Genomic DNA, 17,588 nt, shown 5'->3' with positions numbered 1-17,588 from the left:
AGCTAAAGTCGCAGAAATGTCACACATATTTGGCCTGCAACTTTCTGTGCGACAAATTCAGACAGGAAAAATCAGTATAAATCCTTAGAAAATTATCCCCCAGTGTCTCCATCTGCTGGCGGTATTGAATAAGCATTGCTGCACTGATGGGGTATGCATTAGACGAAAAAAAAGAAGAAAAAGAAGAATAATACGCCCAGAAAAGAGGCGAAAAGGAGAAAAACGTAAAAAAACGTGAAAAAAAAGTAAGAGGAAGAGAAGGGAAAAAAAGGTGGAAATGGGTTTAAAAGTGATTTCGGCGGAGAAATATATATATATATATATATATATATATATATATATATATATATATACGCGCACACACACACATATATATAAACGTATTCTCCGTTGAGATATTGCAGCCGCTGCTGTGTCCAGGCCCAGGAGCCTTAGCACTGTGCTGTGATGTCACTCAATACCACTGACATCACTAGGTGTAAACAACATCTCTCCTTTGCTGTGTATGTGACTATGGAGCTGTTTGGTGATGTCGTCTATTATGGCCTTCATAGAAGCAACAGGAGATTGTTGCATCCATCTAGAACCCTCAGAACTACAGTGCTATGATGTCACTCACTTCCACAGGCCTTGCAGAGTGTAAACAACAACAACCCAGCTTTGTTGTGTATGTAACCATAGGGATTGTGATGTCACCTAGAACCTTCACAGCAGCGACAGCTTTATGAGGAGCATCAGCACTGCTCTGCCTGAGCAGAACCATCACCGCCATAGGTTGTCAAATAACCCGGATTTAACCCACACAGGTAAGTCCAATGGGGTGCAGGCATGTCCTCTATGCTTACAGCTTCCCGTGGGTGTTGGTTTGATACCGTTTGGGGACAGCCAAGGAGGCATCTGCAGGCAACAAAGGTAGGTGTGTGCTTGTGTGTGTGTTTCCTATGCAGATCCTAAGCCCAGTGTCACATGCAAGTAGGAGGAGTAAGAAGGGTTCCTGGCAAATCCGGGTTATGGATTGCATTTAAAAAGGCCCCGTGGGAGTGCAATGGGCCCCTGTCTTGCTGCTTAGCAATAATGGTATGGGTTTAGGTTCTGCTGTGTGTACTGGTGGTTGACTGCCCCCCAGCCCAGAGTGTGCATGGAAAATTGTCTGGCAGCCTCCCTGACAGCAAGCAGTGATAGTGCCCATGAAGGGGACCTTGTTGGGCCCGCCCCTTTCACGGTTATCGCTTCTCGGCCTTTTGGCTAAGATCAAGTGTAGTATCTGTTCTTATCAGTTTAATATCTGATACGTCCCCTATCTGGGGACCATATATTAAATGGATTTTTGAGAACGGGGGCCGATTTCGAAGCTTGCTTCCGTCGCCCTATGCATTGACCCGATATGGCAGTATCTTCGGGTACAGTGCACCACCCCCTTACAGGGTTAAAAAGAAAGATTCCTACTTTCATTGCTACCTGCTTGCTGGCTAGCCAGCTAGCCAGCCCTGTGGGCCTTGCTGCTGCTGCTGCTGCTGCTGCAGCCAAAAAACAAAAGGTGGTGCTGCTGCTGCTTCTGCTGCTTCTGCTTGTGTCTGGCCGCTGTTGGAGCGTCCAGGCACAGGACTTCTGCTGCTGCTGACTAAATGGCCTCCTTAATTGGATCATTTGAGTAGCCAGCACACCTGTGCAGGTAGGGCATGACATGATAGGCAGCTGCCTTGATAGCGGGTGGGTGCTGAATGTTCCTAATTGACAAAATAAGATTAATGCTTATGAAGAAATATAAAATCTCATCCCTTCCCCAATATCGCGCCACACCCCTACCCCTTAATTCCCTGGTTGAACTTGATGGACATATGTCTTTTTTCGACCGTACTAACTATGTAACTATGTAACATAACATGGGGGGGTCTCCTGGCTGTTCACACAGGTGTGTCATTGCTGTACATTGACCATGCATTGCTTCTGTGGTATTGCAAAGGCAAAGACAAATGCTTCCAGCCATCCATTGCACTAATGGATTGGTCATCAGCTGGCTGTCTATGTCCCGCATCAATATAGACCAAAGTACAGAGGGTTAGGCTATGCTATAGTGCACCTACCTGATGCATCAGAAGGTGCGAGGCCCTTGCTAAATTCTGTGCACAGACTTTGAGATCTATGCTTTAGACTGTATCTAAACCTGCTCCAACATGGACTGACATTCTGGCCTACTTTCAGCCGATGCGACTTGTCTGTCGCTGAACAGTCGCTTTTTATGTATTCAGCACCTATGTATAATGTTGTAAAAATGCTCTAGAAGCTAAAGTCGCAGAAATGTCACACATATTTGGCCTGCAACTTTCTGTGCGACAAATTCAGACAGGAAAAATCAGTATAAATCCTTAGAAAATTATCCCCCAGTGTCTCCATCTGCTGGCGGTATTGAATAAGCATTGCTGCACTGATGGGGTATGCATTAGACGAAAAAAAAGAAGAAAAAGAAGAATAATACGCCCAGAAAAGAGGCGAAAAGGAGAAAAACGTAAAAAAACGTGAAAAAAAAGTAAGAGGAAGAGAAGGGAAAAAAAGGTGGAAATGGGTTTAAAAGTGATTTCGGCGGAGAAATATATATATATATATATATATATATATATATATATATATATATATACGCGCACACACACACATATATATAAACGTATTCTCCGTTGAGATATTGCAGCCGCTGCTGTGTCCAGGCCCAGGAGCCTTAGCACTGTGCTGTGATGTCACTCAATACCACTGACATCACTAGGTGTAAACAACATCTCTCCTTTGCTGTGTATGTGACTATGGAGCTGTTTGGTGATGTCGTCTATTATGGCCTTCATAGAAGCAACAGGAGATTGTTGCATCCATCTAGAACCCTCAGAACTACAGTGCTATGATGTCACTCACTTCCACAGGCCTTGCAGAGTGTAAACAACAACAACCCAGCTTTGTTGTGTATGTAACCATAGGGATTGTGATGTCACCTAGAACCTTCACAGCAGCGACAGCTTTATGAGGAGCATCAGCACTGCTCTGCCTGAGCAGAACCATCACCGCCATAGGTTGTCAAATAACCCGGATTTAACCCACACAGGTAAGTCCAATGGGGTGCAGGCATGTCCTCTATGCTTACAGCTTCCCGTGGGTGTTGGTTTGATACCGTTTGGGGACAGCCAAGGAGGCATCTGCAGGCAACAAAGGTAGGTGTGTGCTTGTGTGTGTGTTTCCTATGCAGATCCTAAGCCCAGTGTCACATGCAAGTAGGAGGAGTAAGAAGGGTTCCTGGCAAATCCGGGTTATGGATTGCATTTAAAAAGGCCCCGTGGGAGTGCAATGGGCCCCTGTCTTGCTGCTTAGCAATAATGGTATGGGTTTAGGTTCTGCTGTGTGTACTGGTGGTTGACTGCCCCCCAGCCCAGAGTGTGCATGGAAAATTGTCTGGCAGCCTCCCTGACAGCAAGCAGTGATAGTGCCCATGAAGGGGACCTTGTTGGGCCCGCCCCTTTCACGGTTATCGCTTCTCGGCCTTTTGGCTAAGATCAAGTGTAGTATCTGTTCTTATCAGTTTAATATCTGATACGTCCCCTATCTGGGGACCATATATTAAATGGATTTTTGAGAACGGGGGCCGATTTCGAAGCTTGCTTCCGTCGCCCTATGCATTGACCCGATATGGCAGTATCTTCGGGTACAGTGCACCACCCCCTTACAGGGTTAAAAAGAAAGATTCCTACTTTCATTGCTACCTGCTTGCTGGCTAGCCAGCTAGCCAGCCCTGTGGGCCTTGCTGCTGCTGCTGCTGCTGCTGCAGCCAAAAAACAAAAGGTGGTGCTGCTGCTGCTTCTGCTGCTTCTGCTTGTGTCTGGCCGCTGTTGGAGCGTCCAGGCACAGGACTTCTGCTGCTGCTGACTAAATGGCCTCCTTAATTGGATCATTTGAGTAGCCAGCACACCTGTGCAGGTAGGGCATGACATGATAGGCAGCTGCCTTGATAGCGGGTGGGTGCTGAATGTTCCTAATTGACAAAATAAGATTAATGCTTATGAAGAAATATAAAATCTCATCCCTTCCCCAATATCGCGCCACACCCCTACCCCTTAATTCCCTGGTTGAACTTGATGGACATATGTCTTTTTTCGACCGTACTAACTATGTAACTATGTAACATAACATGGGGGGGTCTCCTGGCTGTTCACACAGGTGTGTCATTGCTGTACATTGACCATGCATTGCTTCTGTGGTATTGCAAAGGCAAAGACAAATGCTTCCAGCCATCCATTGCACTAATGGATTGGTCATCAGCTGGCTGTCTATGTCCCGCATCAATATAGACCAAAGTACAGAGGGTTAGGCTATGCTATAGTGCACCTACCTGATGCATCAGAAGGTGCGAGGCCCTTGCTAAATTCTGTGCACAGACTTTGAGATCTATGCTTTAGACTGTATCTAAACCTGCTCCAACATGGACTGACATTCTGGCCTACTTTCAGCCGATGCGACTTGTCTGTCGCTGAACAGTCGCTTTTTATGTATTCAGCACCTATGTATAATGTTGTAAAAATGCTCTAGAAGCTAAAGTCGCAGAAATGTCACACATATTTGGCCTGCAACTTTCTGTGCGACAAATTCAGACAGGAAAAATCAGTATAAATCCTTAGAAAATTATCCCCCAGTGTCTCCATCTGCTGGCGGTATTGAATAAGCATTGCTGCACTGATGGGGTATGCATTAGACGAAAAAAAAGAAGAAAAAGAAGAATAATACGCCCAGAAAAGAGGCGAAAAGGAGAAAAACGTAAAAAAACGTGAAAAAAAAGTAAGAGGAAGAGAAGGGAAAAAAAGGTGGAAATGGGTTTAAAAGTGATTTCGGCGGAGAAATATATATATATATATATATATATATATATATATATATATATATACGCGCACACACACACATATATATAAACGTATTCTCCGTTGAGATATTGCAGCCGCTGCTGTGTCCAGGCCCAGGAGCCTTAGCACTGTGCTGTGATGTCACTCAATACCACTGACATCACTAGGTGTAAACAACATCTCTCCTTTGCTGTGTATGTGACTATGGAGCTGTTTGGTGATGTCGTCTATTATGGCCTTCATAGAAGCAACAGGAGATTGTTGCATCCATCTAGAACCCTCAGAACTACAGTGCTATGATGTCACTCACTTCCACAGGCCTTGCAGAGTGTAAACAACAACAACCCAGCTTTGTTGTGTATGTAACCATAGGGATTGTGATGTCACCTAGAACCTTCACAGCAGCGACAGCTTTATGAGGAGCATCAGCACTGCTCTGCCTGAGCAGAACCATCACCGCCATAGGTTGTCAAATAACCCGGATTTAACCCACACAGGTAAGTCCAATGGGGTGCAGGCATGTCCTCTATGCTTACAGCTTCCCGTGGGTGTTGGTTTGATACCGTTTGGGGACAGCCAAGGAGGCATCTGCAGGCAACAAAGGTAGGTGTGTGCTTGTGTGTGTGTTTCCTATGCAGATCCTAAGCCCAGTGTCACATGCAAGTAGGAGGAGTAAGAAGGGTTCCTGGCAAATCCGGGTTATGGATTGCATTTAAAAAGGCCCCGTGGGAGTGCAATGGGCCCCTGTCTTGCTGCTTAGCAATAATGGTATGGGTTTAGGTTCTGCTGTGTGTACTGGTGGTTGACTGCCCCCCAGCCCAGAGTGTGCATGGAAAATTGTCTGGCAGCCTCCCTGACAGCAAGCAGTGATAGTGCCCATGAAGGGGACCTTGTTGGGCCCGCCCCTTTCACGGTTATCGCTTCTCGGCCTTTTGGCTAAGATCAAGTGTAGTATCTGTTCTTATCAGTTTAATATCTGATACGTCCCCTATCTGGGGACCATATATTAAATGGATTTTTGAGAACGGGGGCCGATTTCGAAGCTTGCTTCCGTCGCCCTATGCATTGACCCGATATGGCAGTATCTTCGGGTACAGTGCACCACCCCCTTACAGGGTTAAAAAGAAAGATTCCTACTTTCATTGCTACCTGCTTGCTGGCTAGCCAGCTAGCCAGCCCTGTGGGCCTCTGCTGCTGCTGCTGCTGCTGCTGCAGCCAAAAAACAAAAGGTGGTGCTGCTGCTGCTTCTGCTGCTTCTGCTTGTGTCTGGCCGCTGTTGGAGCGTCCAGGCACAGGACTTCTGCTGCTGCTGACTAAATGGCCTCCTTAATTGGATCATTTGAGTAGCCAGCACACCTGTGCAGGTAGGGCATGACATGATAGGCAGCTGCCTTGATAGCGGGTGGGTGCTGAATGTTCCTAATTGACAAAATAAGATTAATGCTTATGAAGAAATATAAAATCTCATCCCTTCCCCAATATCGCGCCACACCCCTACCCCTTAATTCCCTGGTTGAACTTGATGGACATATGTCTTTTTTCGACCGTACTAACTATGTAACTATGTAACATAACATGGGGGGGTCTCCTGGCTGTTCACACAGGTGTGTCATTGCTGTACATTGACCATGCATTGCTTCTGTGGTATTGCAAAGGCAAAGACAAATGCTTCCAGCCATCCATTGCACTAATGGATTGGTCATCAGCTGGCTGTCTATGTCCCGCATCAATATAGACCAAAGTACAGAGGGTTAGGCTATGCTATAGTGCACCTACCTGATGCATCAGAAGGTGCGAGGCCCTTGCTAAATTCTGTGCACAGACTTTGAGATCTATGCTTTAGACTGTATCTAAACCTGCTCCAACATGGACTGACATTCTGGCCTACTTTCAGCCGATGCGACTTGTCTGTCGCTGAACAGTCGCTTTTTATGTATTCAGCACCTATGTATAATGTTGTAAAAATGCTCTAGAAGCTAAAGAGTCGCAGAAATGTCACACATATTTGGCCTGCAACTTTCTGTGCGACAAATTCAGACAGGAAAAATCAGTATAAATCCTTAGAAAATTATCCCCCAGTGTCTCCATCTGCTGGCGGTATTGAATAAGCATTGCTGCACTGATGGGGTATGCATTAGACGAAAAAAAAGAAGAAAAAGAAGAATAATACGCCCAGAAAAGAGGCGAAAAGGAGAAAAACGTAAAAAAACGTGAAAAAAAAGTAAGAGGAAGAGAAGGGAAAAAAAGGTGGAAATGGGTTTAAAAGTGATTTCGGCGGAGAAATATATATATATATATATATATATATATATATATATATATATATACGCGCACACACACACATATATATAAACGTATTCTCCGTTGAGATATTGCAGCCGCTGCTGTGTCCAGGCCCAGGAGCCTTAGCACTGTGCTGTGATGTCACTCAATACCACTGACATCACTAGGTGTAAACAACATCTCTCCTTTGCTGTGTATGTGACTATGGAGCTGTTTGGTGATGTCGTCTATTATGGCCTTCATAGAAGCAACAGGAGATTGTTGCATCCATCTAGAACCCTCAGAACTACAGTGCTATGATGTCACTCACTTCCACAGGCCTTGCAGAGTGTAAACAACAACAACCCAGCTTTGTTGTGTATGTAACCATAGGGATTGTGATGTCACCTAGAACCTTCACAGCAGCGACAGCTTTATGAGGAGCATCAGCACTGCTCTGCCTGAGCAGAACCATCACCGCCATAGGTTGTCAAATAACCCGGATTTAACCCACACAGGTAAGTCCAATGGGGTGCAGGCATGTCCTCTATGCTTACAGCTTCCCGTGGGTGTTGGTTTGATACCGTTTGGGGACAGCCAAGGAGGCATCTGCAGGCAACAAAGGTAGGTGTGTGCTTGTGTGTGTGTTTCCTATGCAGATCCTAAGCCCAGTGTCACATGCAAGTAGGAGGAGTAAGAAGGGTTCCTGGCAAATCCGGGTTATGGATTGCATTTAAAAAGGCCCCGTGGGAGTGCAATGGGCCCCTGTCTTGCTGCTTAGCAATAATGGTATGGGTTTAGGTTCTGCTGTGTGTACTGGTGGTTGACTGCCCCCCAGCCCAGAGTGTGCATGGAAAATTGTCTGGCAGCCTCCCTGACAGCAAGCAGTGATAGTGCCCATGAAGGGGACCTTGTTGGGCCCGCCCCTTTCACGGTTATCGCTTCTCGGCCTTTTGGCTAAGATCAAGTGTAGTATCTGTTCTTATCAGTTTAATATCTGATACGTCCCCTATCTGGGGACCATATATTAAATGGATTTTTGAGAACGGGGGCCGATTTCGAAGCTTGCTTCCGTCGCCCTATGCATTGACCCGATATGGCAGTATCTTCGGGTACAGTGCACCACCCCCTTACAGGGTTAAAAAGAAAGATTCCTACTTTCATTGCTACCTGCTTGCTGGCTAGCCAGCTAGCCAGCCCTGTGGGCCTTGCTGCTGCTGCTGCTGCTGCTGCAGCCAAAAAACAAAAGGTGGTGCTGCTGCTGCTTCTGCTGCTTCTGCTTGTGTCTGGCCGCTGTTGGAGCGTCCAGGCACAGGACTTCTGCTGCTGCTGACTAAATGGCCTCCTTAATTGGATCATTTGAGTAGCCAGCACACCTGTGCAGGTAGGGCATGACATGATAGGCAGCTGCCTTGATAGCGGGTGGGTGCTGAATGTTCCTAATTGACAAAATAAGATTAATGCTTATGAAGAAATATAAAATCTCATCCCTTCCCCAATATCGCGCCACACCCCTACCCCTTAATTCCCTGGTTGAACTTGATGGACATATGTCTTTTTTCGACCGTACTAACTATGTAACTATGTAACATAACATGGGGGGGTCTCCTGGCTGTTCACACAGGTGTGTCATTGCTGTACATTGACCATGCATTGCTTCTGTGGTATTGCAAAGGCAAAGACAAATGCTTCCAGCCATCCATTGCACTAATGGATTGGTCATCAGCTGGCTGTCTATGTCCCGCATCAATATAGACCAAAGTACAGAGGGTTAGGCTATGCTATAGTGCACCTACCTGATGCATCAGAAGGTGCGAGGCCCTTGCTAAATTCTGTGCACAGACTTTGAGATCTATGCTTTAGACTGTATCTAAACCTGCTCCAACATGGACTGACATTCTGGCCTACTTTCAGCCGATGCGACTTGTCTGTCGCTGAACAGTCGCTTTTTATGTATTCAGCACCTATGTATAATGTTGTAAAAATGCTCTAGAAGCTAAAGTCGCAGAAATGTCACACATATTTGGCCTGCAACTTTCTGTGCGACAAATTCAGACAGGAAAAATCAGTATAAATCCTTAGAAAATTATCCCCCAGTGTCTCCATCTGCTGGCGGTATTGAATAAGCATTGCTGCACTGATGGGGTATGCATTAGACGAAAAAAAAGAAGAAAAAGAAGAATAATACGCCCAGAAAAGAGGCGAAAAGGAGAAAAACGTAAAAAAACGTGAAAAAAAAGTAAGAGGAAGAGAAGGGAAAAAAAGGTGGAAATGGGTTTAAAAGTGATTTCGGCGGAGAAATATATATATATATATATATATATATATATATATATATATATATACGCGCACACACACACATATATATAAACGTATTCTCCGTTGAGATATTGCAGCCGCTGCTGTGTCCAGGCCCAGGAGCCTTAGCACTGTGCTGTGATGTCACTCAATACCACTGACATCACTAGGTGTAAACAACATCTCTCCTTTGCTGTGTATGTGACTATGGAGCTGTTTGGTGATGTCGTCTATTATGGCCTTCATAGAAGCAACAGGAGATTGTTGCATCCATCTAGAACCCTCAGAACTACAGTGCTATGATGTCACTCACTTCCACAGGCCTTGCAGAGTGTAAACAACAACAACCCAGCTTTGTTGTGTATGTAACCATAGGGATTGTGATGTCACCTAGAACCTTCACAGCAGCGACAGCTTTATGAGGAGCATCAGCACTGCTCTGCCTGAGCAGAACCATCACCGCCATAGGTTGTCAAATAACCCGGATTTAACCCACACAGGTAAGTCCAATGGGGTGCAGGCATGTCCTCTATGCTTACAGCTTCCCGTGGGTGTTGGTTTGATACCGTTTGGGGACAGCCAAGGAGGCATCTGCAGGCAACAAAGGTAGGTGTGTGCTTGTGTGTGTGTTTCCTATGCAGATCCTAAGCCCAGTGTCACATGCAAGTAGGAGGAGTAAGAAGGGTTCCTGGCAAATCCGGGTTATGGATTGCATTTAAAAAGGCCCCGTGGGAGTGCAATGGGCCCCTGTCTTGCTGCTTAGCAATAATGGTATGGGTTTAGGTTCTGCTGTGTGTACTGGTGGTTGACTGCCCCCCAGCCCAGAGTGTGCATGGAAAATTGTCTGGCAGCCTCCCTGACAGCAAGCAGTGATAGTGCCCATGAAGGGGACCTTGTTGGGCCCGCCCCTTTCACGGTTATCGCTTCTCGGCCTTTTGGCTAAGATCAAGTGTAGTATCTGTTCTTATCAGTTTAATATCTGATACGTCCCCTATCTGGGGACCATATATTAAATGGATTTTTGAGAACGGGGGCCGATTTCGAAGCTTGCTTCCGTCGCCCTATGCATTGACCCGATATGGCAGTATCTTCGGGTACAGTGCACCACCCCCTTACAGGGTTAAAAAGAAAGATTCCTACTTTCATTGCTACCTGCTTGCTGGCTAGCCAGCTAGCCAGCCCTGTGGGCCTTGCTGCTGCTGCTGCTGCTGCTGCAGCCAAAAAACAAAAGGTGGTGCTGCTGCTGCTTCTGCTGCTTCTGCTTGTGTCTGGCCGCTGTTGGAGCGTCCAGGCACAGGACTTCTGCTGCTGCTGACTAAATGGCCTCCTTAATTGGATCATTTGAGTAGCCAGCACACCTGTGCAGGTAGGGCATGACATGATAGGCAGCTGCCTTGATAGCGGGTGGGTGCTGAATGTTCCTAATTGACAAAATAAGATTAATGCTTATGAAGAAATATAAAATCTCATCCCTTCCCCAATATCGCGCCACACCCCTACCCCTTAATTCCCTGGTTGAACTTGATGGACATATGTCTTTTTTCGACCGTACTAACTATGTAACTATGTAACATAACATGGGGGGGTCTCCTGGCTGTTCACACAGGTGTGTCATTGCTGTACATTGACCATGCATTGCTTCTGTGGTATTGCAAAGGCAAAGACAAATGCTTCCAGCCATCCATTGCACTAATGGATTGGTCATCAGCTGGCTGTCTATGTCCCGCATCAATATAGACCAAAGTACAGAGGGTTAGGCTATGCTATAGTGCACCTACCTGATGCATCAGAAGGTGCGAGGCCCTTGCTAAATTCTGTGCACAGACTTTGAGATCTATGCTTTAGACTGTATCTAAACCTGCTCCAACATGGACTGACATTCTGGCCTACTTTCAGCCGATGCGACTTGTCTGTCGCTGAACAGTCGCTTTTTATGTATTCAGCACCTATGTATAATGTTGTAAAAATGCTCTAGAAGCTAAAGTCGCAGAAATGTCACACATATTTGGCCTGCAACTTTCTGTGCGACAAATTCAGACAGGAAAAATCAGTATAAATCCTTAGAAAATTATCCCCCAGTGTCTCCATCTGCTGGCGGTATTGAATAAGCATTGCTGCACTGATGGGGTATGCATTAGACGAAAAAAAAGAAGAAAAAGAAGAATAATACGCCCAGAAAAGAGGCGAAAAGGAGAAAAACGTAAAAAAACGTGAAAAAAAAGTAAGAGGAAGAGAAGGGAAAAAAAGGTGGAAATGGGTTTAAAAGTGATTTCGGCGGAGAAATATATATATATATATATATATATATATATATATATATATATATACGCGCACACACACACATATATATAAACGTATTCTCCGTTGAGATATTGCAGCCGCTGCTGTGTCCAGGCCCAGGAGCCTTAGCACTGTGCTGTGATGTCACTCAATACCACTGACATCACTAGGTGTAAACAACATCTCTCCTTTGCTGTGTATGTGACTATGGAGCTGTTTGGTGATGTCGTCTATTATGGCCTTCATAGAAGCAACAGGAGATTGTTGCATCCATCTAGAACCCTCAGAACTACAGTGCTATGATGTCACTCACTTCCACAGGCCTTGCAGAGTGTAAACAACAACAACCCAGCTTTGTTGTGTATGTAACCATAGGGATTGTGATGTCACCTAGAACCTTCACAGCAGCGACAGCTTTATGAGGAGCATCAGCACTGCTCTGCCTGAGCAGAACCATCACCGCCATAGGTTGTCAAATAACCCGGATTTAACCCACACAGGTAAGTCCAATGGGGTGCAGGCATGTCCTCTATGCTTACAGCTTCCCGTGGGTGTTGGTTTGATACCGTTTGGGGACAGCCAAGGAGGCATCTGCAGGCAACAAAGGTAGGTGTGTGCTTGTGTGTGTGTTTCCTATGCAGATCCTAAGCCCAGTGTCACATGCAAGTAGGAGGAGTAAGAAGGGTTCCTGGCAAATCCGGGTTATGGATTGCATTTAAAAAGGCCCCGTGGGAGTGCAATGGGCCCCTGTCTTGCTGCTTAGCAATAATGGTATGGGTTTAGGTTCTGCTGTGTGTACTGGTGGTTGACTGCCCCCCAGCCCAGAGTGTGCATGGAAAATTGTCTGGCAGCCTCCCTGACAGCAAGCAGTGATAGTGCCCATGAAGGGGACCTTGTTGGGCCCGCCCCTTTCACGGTTATCGCTTCTCGGCCTTTTGGCTAAGATCAAGTGTAGTATCTGTTCTTATCAGTTTAATATCTGATACGTCCCCTATCTGGGGACCATATATTAAATGGATTTTTGAGAACGGGGGCCGATTTCGAAGCTTGCTTCCGTCGCCCTATGCATTGACCCGATATGGCAGTATCTTCGGGTACAGTGCACCACCCCCTTACAGGGTTAAAAAGAAAGATTCCTACTTTCATTGCTACCTGCTTGCTGGCTAGCCAGCTAGCCAGCCCTGTGGGCCTTGCTGCTGCTGCTGCTGCTGCAGCCAAAAAACAAAAGGTGGTGCTGCTGCTGCTTCTGCTGCTTCTGCTTGTGTCTGGCCGCTGTTGGAGCGTCCAGGCACAGGACTTCTGCTGCTGCTGACTAAATGGCCTCCTTAATTGGATCATTTGAGTAGCCAGCACACCTGTGCAGGTAGGGCATGACATGATAGGCAGCTGCCTTGATAGCGGGTGGGTGCTGAATGTTCCTAATTGACAAAATAAGATTAATGCTTATGAAGAAATATAAAATCTCATCCCTTCCCCAATATCGCGCCACACCCCTACCCCTTAATTCCCTGGTTGAACTTGATGGACATATGTCTTTTTTCGACCGTACTAACTATGTAACTATGTAACATAACATGGGGGGGTCTCCTGGCTGTTCACACAGGTGTGTCATTGCTGTACATTGACCATGCATTGCTTCTGTGGTATTGCAAAGGCAAAGACAAATGCTTCCAGCCATCCATTGCACTAATGGATTGGTCATCAGCTGGCTGTCTATGTCCCGCATCAATATAGACCAAAGTACAGAGGGTTAGGCTATGCTATAGTGCACCTACCTGATGCATCAGAAGGTGCGAGGCCCTTGCTAAATTCTGTGCACAGACTTTGAGATCTATGCTTTAGACTGTATCTAAACCTGCTCCAACATGGACTGACATTCTGGCCTACTTTCAGCCGATGCGACTTGTCTGTCGCTGAACAGTCGCTTTTTATGTATTCAGCACCTATGTATAATGTTGTAAAAATGCTCTAGAAGCTAAAGTCGCAGAAATGTCACACATATTTGGCCTGCAACTTTCTGTGCGACAAATTCAGACAGGAAAAATCAGTATAAATCCTTAGAAAATTATCCCCCAGTGTCTCCATCTGCTGGCGGTATTGAATAAGCATTGCTGCACTGATGGGGTATGCATTAGACGAAAAAAAAGAAGAAAAAGAAGAATAATACGCCCAGAAAAGAGGCGAAAAGGAGAAAAACGTAAAAAAACGTGAAAAAAAAGTAAGAGGAAGAGAAGGGAAAAAAAGGTGGAAATGGGTTTAAAAGTGATTTCGGCGGAGAAATATATATATATATATATATATATATATATATATATATATATATATATACGCGCACACACACACATATATATAAACGTATTCTCCGTTGAGATATTGCAGCCGCTGCTGTGTCCAGGCCCAGGAGCCTTAGCACTGTGCTGTGATGTCACTCAATACCACTGACATCACTAGGTGTAAACAACATCTCTCCTTTGCTGTGTATGTGACTATGGAGCTGTTTGGTGATGTCGTCTATTATGGCCTTCATAGAAGCAACAGGAGATTGTTGCATCCATCTAGAACCCTCAGAACTACAGTGCTATGATGTCACTCACTTCCACAGGCCTTGCAGAGTGTAAACAACAACAACCCAGCTTTGTTGTGTATGTAACCATAGGGATTGTGATGTCACCTAGAACCTTCACAGCAGCGACAGCTTTATGAGGAGCATCAGCACTGCTCTGCCTGAGCAGAACCATCACCGCCATAGGTTGTCAAATAACCCGGATTTAACCCACACAGGTAAGTCCAATGGGGTGCAGGCATGTCCTCTATGCTTACAGCTTCCCGTGGGTGTTGGTTTGATACCGTTTGGGGACAGCCAAGGAGGCATCTGCAGGCAACAAAGGTAGGTGTGTGCTTGTGTGTGTGTTTCCTATGCAGATCCTAAGCCCAGTGTCACATGCAAGTAGGAGGAGTAAGAAGGGTTCCTGGCAAATCCGGGTTATGGATTGCATTTAAAAAGGCCCCGTGGGAGTGCAATGGGCCCCTGTCTTGCTGCTTAGCAATAATGGTATGGGTTTAGGTTCTGCTGTGTGTACTGGTGGTTGACTGCCCCCCAGCCCAGAGTGTGCATGGAAAATTGTCTGGCAGCCTCCCTGACAGCAAGCAGTGATAGTGCCCATGAAGGGGACCTTGTTGGGCCCGCCCCTTTCACGGTTATCGCTTCTCGGCCTTTTGGCTAAGATCAAGTGTAGTATCTGTTCTTATCAGTTTAATATCTGATACGTCCCCTATCTGGGGACCATATATTAAATGGATTTTTGAGAACGGGGGCCGATTTCGAAGCTTGCTTCCGTCGCCCTATGCATTGACCCGATATGGCAGTATCTTCGGGTACAGTGCACCACCCCCTTACAGGGTTAAAAAGAAAGATTCCTACTTTCATTGCTACCTGCTTGCTGGCTAGCCAGCTAGCCAGCCCTGTGGGCCTTGCTGCTGCTGCTGCTGCTGCTGCAGCCAAAAAACAAAAGGTGGTGCTGCTGCTGCTTCTGCTGCTTCTGCTTGTGTCTGGCCGCTGTTGGAGCGTCCAGGCACAGGACTTCTGCTGCTGCTGACTAAATGGCCTCCTTAATTGGATCATTTGAGTAGCCAGCACACCTGTGCAGGTAGGGCATGACATGATAGGCAGCTGCCTTGATAGCGGGTGGGTGCTGAATGTTCCTAATTGACAAAATAAGATTAATGCTTATGAAGAAATATAAAATCTCATCCCTTCCCCAATATCGCGCCACACCCCTACCCCTTAATTCCCTGGTTGAACTTGATGGACATATGTCTTTTTTCGACCGTACTAACTATGTAACTATGTAACATAACATGGGGGGGTCTCCTGGCTGTTCACACAGGTGTGTCATTGCTGTACATTGACCATGCATTGCTTCTGTGGTATTGCAAAGGCAAAGACAAATGCTTCCAGCCATCCATTGCACTAATGGATTGGTCATCAGCTGGCTGTCTATGTCCCGCATCAATATAGACCAAAGTACAGAGGGTTAGGCTATGCTATAGTGCACCTACCTGATGCATCAGAAGGTGCGAGGCCCTTGCTAAATTCTGTGCACAGACTTTGAGATCTATGCTTTAGACTGTATCTAAACCTGCTCCAACATGGACTGACATTCTGGCCTACTTTCAGCCGATGCGACTTGTCTGTCGCTGAACAGTCGCTTTTTATGTATTCAGCACCTATGTATAATGTTGTAAAAATGCTCTAGAAGCTAAAGTCGCAGAAATGTCACACATATTTGGCCTGCAACTTTCTGTGCGACAAATTCAGACAGGAAAAATCAGTATAAATCCTTAGAAAATTATCCCCCAGTGTCTCCATCTGCTGGCGGTATTGAATAAGCATTGCTGCACTGATGGGGTATGCATTAGACGAAAAAAAAGAAGAAAAAGAAGAATAATACGCCCAGAAAAGAGGCGAAAAGGAGAAAAACGTAAAAAAACGTGAAAAAAAAGTAAGAGGAAGAGAAGGGAAAAAAAGGTGGAAATGGGTTTAAAAGTGATTTCGGCGGAGAAATATATATATATATATATATATATATATATATATATATATATATATACGCGCACACACACACATATATATAAACGTATTCTCCGTTGAGATATTGCAGCCGCTGCTGTGTCCAGGCCCAGGAGCCTTAGCACTGTGCTGTGATGTCACTCAATACCACTGACATCACTAGGTGTAAACAACATCTCTCCTTTGCTGTGTATGTGACTATGGAGCTGTTTGGTGATGTCGTCTATTATGGCCTTCATAGAAGCAACAGGAGATTGTTGCATCCATCTAGAACCCTCAGAACTACAGTGCTATGATGTCACTCACTTCCACAGGCCTTGCAGAGTGTAAACAACAACAACCCAGCTTTGTTGTGTATGTAACCATAGGGATTGTGATGTCACCTAGAACCTTCACAGCAGCGACAGCTTTATGAGGAGCATCAGCACTGCTCTGCCTGAGCAGAACCATCACCGCCATAGGTTGTCAAATAACCCGGATTTAACCCACACAGGTAAGTCCAATGGGGTGCAGGCATGTCCTCTATGCTTACAGCTTCCCGTGGGTGTTGGTTTGATACCGTTTGGGGACAGCCAAGGAGGCATCTGCAGGCAACAAAGGTAGGTGTGTGCTTGTGTGTGTGTTTCCTATGCAGATCCTAAGCCCAGTGTCACATGCAAGTAGGAGGAGTAAGAAGGGTTCCTGGCAAATCCGGGTTATGGATTGCATTTAAAAAGGCCCCGTGGGAGTGCAATGGGCCCCTGTCTTGCTGCTTAGCAATAATGGTATGGGTTTAGGTTCTGCTGTGTGTACTGGTGGTTGACTGCCCCCCAGCCCAGAGTGTGCATGGAAAATTGTCTGGCAGCCTCCCTGACAGCAAGCAGTGATAGTGCCCATGAAGGGGACCTTGTTGGGCCCGCCCCTTTCACGGTTATCGCTTCTCGGCCTTTTGGCTAAGATCAAGTGTCTTGCCCTAAGGTATTCGGGTACCCCTCTCCTCGGCCTTGTGGGATCGCCCAGGTTTATTGCCTGGGCTTCACCCACCTGCTGCTATTGGGGAGAGGGCTTAGTCCCAGGATAACGGGAAGGTGATCATCGGAGGACGGGTCTGCCGGAGAGGATGGCTAATGCGCCGAACGCTCCTAATACAGTACGGCTGTTTATCGAGGAGGAAAAGAGGAGTGCCTACGGGATTTTGCATGTCCAGCAGAAGGTCGTGGAGGGAGTGCTGAGGATGCCGCATGCTTCCATCTTCTGTGTCCAGGTCTTTCCCAGCCAAGGATTCTTTGACGTGACCTTCTACAACCTGGATGATCTCCGTACCTGTC

The 17,588-nt window shown here is 46.1% G+C and overlaps 7 non-coding genes across 7 annotated transcripts; all 7 read left to right on the top strand.

The window, feature by feature from the left end:
- Positions 1-1,225: 1,225 nt before the first annotated feature.
- On the top strand, positions 1,226-1,416 carry LOC130301237 (U2 spliceosomal RNA). Its single transcript, XR_008851916.1, has one exon. It is a non-coding gene; the product is annotated as a U2 spliceosomal RNA (small nuclear RNA).
- A 2,091-nt stretch (positions 1,417-3,507) lies between these two features.
- LOC130301236 (U2 spliceosomal RNA) lies at positions 3,508-3,698 on the top strand. Its single transcript, XR_008851915.1, has one exon. It is a non-coding gene; the product is annotated as a U2 spliceosomal RNA (small nuclear RNA).
- A 2,089-nt stretch (positions 3,699-5,787) lies between these two features.
- LOC130301235 (U2 spliceosomal RNA) lies at positions 5,788-5,978 on the top strand. Its single transcript, XR_008851914.1, has one exon. It is a non-coding gene; the product is annotated as a U2 spliceosomal RNA (small nuclear RNA).
- A 2,092-nt stretch (positions 5,979-8,070) lies between these two features.
- LOC130301234 (U2 spliceosomal RNA) lies at positions 8,071-8,261 on the top strand. The gene has a single exon (XR_008851913.1). It is a non-coding gene; the product is annotated as a U2 spliceosomal RNA (small nuclear RNA).
- Positions 8,262-10,350: 2,089 nt separating this feature from the next.
- On the top strand, positions 10,351-10,541 carry LOC130301233 (U2 spliceosomal RNA). The gene has a single exon (XR_008851912.1). It is a non-coding gene; the product is annotated as a U2 spliceosomal RNA (small nuclear RNA).
- A 2,089-nt stretch (positions 10,542-12,630) lies between these two features.
- LOC130301232 (U2 spliceosomal RNA) lies at positions 12,631-12,821 on the top strand. The gene has a single exon (XR_008851911.1). It is a non-coding gene; the product is annotated as a U2 spliceosomal RNA (small nuclear RNA).
- Positions 12,822-14,911: 2,090 nt separating this feature from the next.
- Positions 14,912-15,102, top strand: LOC130301230 (U2 spliceosomal RNA). Its single transcript, XR_008851908.1, has one exon. It is a non-coding gene; the product is annotated as a U2 spliceosomal RNA (small nuclear RNA).
- Positions 15,103-17,588: the final 2,486 nt, after the last annotated feature.

This window comes from Hyla sarda, unplaced genomic scaffold, assembly GCF_029499605.1.
Source record: "Hyla sarda isolate aHylSar1 unplaced genomic scaffold, aHylSar1.hap1 scaffold_1114, whole genome shotgun sequence".
Taxonomy (NCBI): domain Eukaryota; kingdom Metazoa; phylum Chordata; class Amphibia; order Anura; family Hylidae; genus Hyla; species Hyla sarda.
Note: the sequence above shows the minus strand (reverse complement) of the source record. Positions and strands in the feature narration are given on the sequence as shown.